Below are 3,060 nucleotides of genomic sequence, written 5' to 3'. Positions count from 1 at the left end.
CATCTTTAATCCTGGAGTTTCTCTTTTAAACTGTTTCTCTGTTATTTAAGAACATTTGATATAAAACCTTAAAACTCCCAAACATCAACAAACAACACAGGTTTGATTTTGAGGTGAAATGAAAATCTATCCTGCTGTGGCTCATCAAGATTTGTACATTGACACAAATGTGGACGTGCTCTTACTGAATATTTGTTACTGAAGCTTTCAGGTCAATAAATACACTTTTTTAAATCTCAAATCTTCTGTGTTGTCCGAAACAAGACGAGCATCATCCAGTTGCTCAGGAGAAAACTTAAAAGTGTCTATACTGACATGAGGACAGTATGAGTCAGTGCTGAACAAACGTGATGCGTTCAAGTACCGACGTGCATTTGAAAGATGCTGTAGCTTCTATAGAAGGTGGACACTAGAACCATGTGACCAGGTGAGAAGCACAAACTGGGAAACAGGCCTGAACAGGCTGCCAACATGAAGTGTTGTAGTTTTTTAAACATAACTTTTCTTGTAGGTTCAGAAGCAGAAAAGAGGAAACTTAACAGTCAGCTGATCCAGAGGTATGTACGATATGAAGTTAGTGCTGTAAAAGATCAATGTTCATTCAGTTCTGTTTGTTTACAGGCAGAGCACTGACTGCTGTTTGTTTGTTTAGACAAACTGTGGACAGTTGTAAATAACCTCCATGTGGTTTCTTTTGTTACTAAATGGATGTAAAGATTGTGTTCCCAAGTGTTTGGTGGTGGTGCTTTTATTTTGTATGTCGTGTGAATTTTATTTTGAAAGGAACGTACTCTGATTAACCGTTAATCGACAGTAACGGAAAATCACAGAAACGGTAACTCACGGTAATTTGTGTTAAAAGAAACGTTGTGCGGGAGAGTTTAACGATTTATTTTTCTTCAGTCGAAAAGGAAACACGGTGAGTTTAATTATTTCACCTGTCTCTAAGTATTTTGAGCTAATTTTTAAAATAAGTTAGCTAACTGTTCGTTGTTAGCAAAGAAATGTGAAGACCCAAAAATGCAATACCATTGTCCTGTAACGAGGTGGAAAGTAACGAAATACATTTACTCACGTTACTGTATTGAATACTTTTTTTGTGTATTTAGTATTTTACTTGAGTACGTTTGGACTCAAGTATTGTACTTAGTTACTTTATAAATCCTATAATCCTAGTTAACTTGAACAGGCCACAGTTAAAGATGGGGAAACGTTAACGATCAGTGCTACAGGCAGACGTGGAAAAAGTACAAAAATATTGTACTCAAGTAAAAGTACCAATACTTTGAAATATTACTCAAGTAGAAGTAAAAGTACTCATCTGAAAATGTTCTCACGTTAAAGTAAAAAGTAGTTTATTTTAAATGTACTTTAAGTAGAAGTTACTTAGTTACTTTCTTTGTGTGGGATGTGAGGGTAGACTAAAGACTTCGCGCCCACTAACCTAGCTTGTCCGCGCGCGCCCACTAACCTAGCTTTTCCGCGCGCGCCCACTAACCTAGCTTATCCGCGCGCCCACTAACCTAGCTTTTCCGCGCGCGCCCACTAACCTAGTTTATCCGCGCGCCCACTAACCTAGCTTATCCGCGCGCCCACTAACCTAGCTTTTCCGCGCGCGCCCACTTACCTAGCTTATCCGCGCGCGCCCACTAACCTAGCTTTTCCGCGCGCGCCCACTAACCTAGCTTTTCCGCGCGCGCCCACTAACCTAGCTTGTCCGCGCGCGCCCCCTATGTTCACGCGCCAGTGCTAATCACATCATCATTTGTCAGTGTTGGTTCTGGCCATTGGTTTACTGTCTATGGTTCTGGCGCGTATTTTTCCCCTGTAGGTTGAATTGTTATTTTTACTCAGTAACGGATAGGATTTGTAAAGTAACTAAGTACTTGAGTCAAAACGTACTCAAGTAAAATACAAAATACCGATTTTAAATTGTACTTAAAAAAATATAAAATACACAAGAAAAAAAGGTATTCAATACAGTAACGTGAGTACATGTATTTCGTTACTTTCCACCTCTATTGCTCTTTCCTTGTGTCGCGTGCAGACAGTTTTACTGTCCACAGTGAAGGAACTCTGCAGCGGTGAAAGTGGAGGACCGTTGGTGACGCACAATAAGTTTTACATTATTATCGTTATTATTTCAGAAGGTCAGATTTAGTCTCCTGGTTATATTCCATGTGAATATTACAGACTGTAGTCGGTGAGTAATCTGTTTGGCTTCGTCTGCGGACGCAGACCTGTCTAATCTCTAAATGTAAATTCCCGCTGACAGTGCGAGTAATTAAATGGTGATTGTAGAAATGTTTTAGCTGAGTCAGGAGCTGCTGACCGCGCAGCAATAACGACACGGATGAAGTATAAACCGGAAATAAGTTTTCTATGACTGCAGCAGCCACAAAGACACGAGCAGGAAAGAGAAAATTACGTTGAATGTTTGGACAGGCGTTTACCTAAGAAGAGGAGGAGACTAAAAGGGAGAGACTGAAACTGAAAGTCCCGAGTCCATTTGAAATTGGACAGTAGAAGGAGAAAACAGGACGGGTCCAGGGTGAGTGTTGATATCAGGTCGAGTAATAACGCTTTCTCTCAGTATTGAATCTTCTTCTGATCTCTGTGTTCCTTTTTAACTGGTTATCACAGGTGATCAGAGTTTACATATGCCGTTTCCTGCGCTCCAGCTTGTTGTCCTTCAAAACTAACCAGGAAGCTCAACAATAAAATTCCCGCTGACACTTTGAGCTAAAGTGTAGAAATTTGGCAGCGACTTTAAATGGCGATTGTATAAACGTTTATTTGTGTTAGGGATGACTGGCCGTTATTGTGTGGATTTTAATGTGGAGTGGAAGGACGAACCGAACAGTGGAGGCGAACCTGTTCGCTTTGCGCGAACAGAGACGAAGTCGCGTCTGCTGAAGCAGATAGTGAAAACTTTCTTTACCCTGAGTTTTCTGTGACTAGCAGCCACAGTAGAGAAACAAAGACGCAGGTACAGGATTGAACAGGCGTTAGAATAAGAGAAGAAGAGGCGACAAACAGGTTAAAAAACTCTGAAAGCGA

Source organism: Seriola lalandi, unplaced genomic scaffold (assembly GCF_002814215.2).
Source record: "Seriola lalandi dorsalis isolate HSWRI2012SDOR001 ecotype SW California unplaced genomic scaffold, Sedor1 jcf7180002050495, whole genome shotgun sequence".
NCBI classification, from domain to species: Eukaryota; Metazoa; Chordata; class Actinopteri; order Carangiformes; family Carangidae; genus Seriola; species Seriola lalandi.
The sequence above is the reverse complement of the archived record's forward strand: the minus strand, read 5'-3'. Positions refer to the sequence as shown.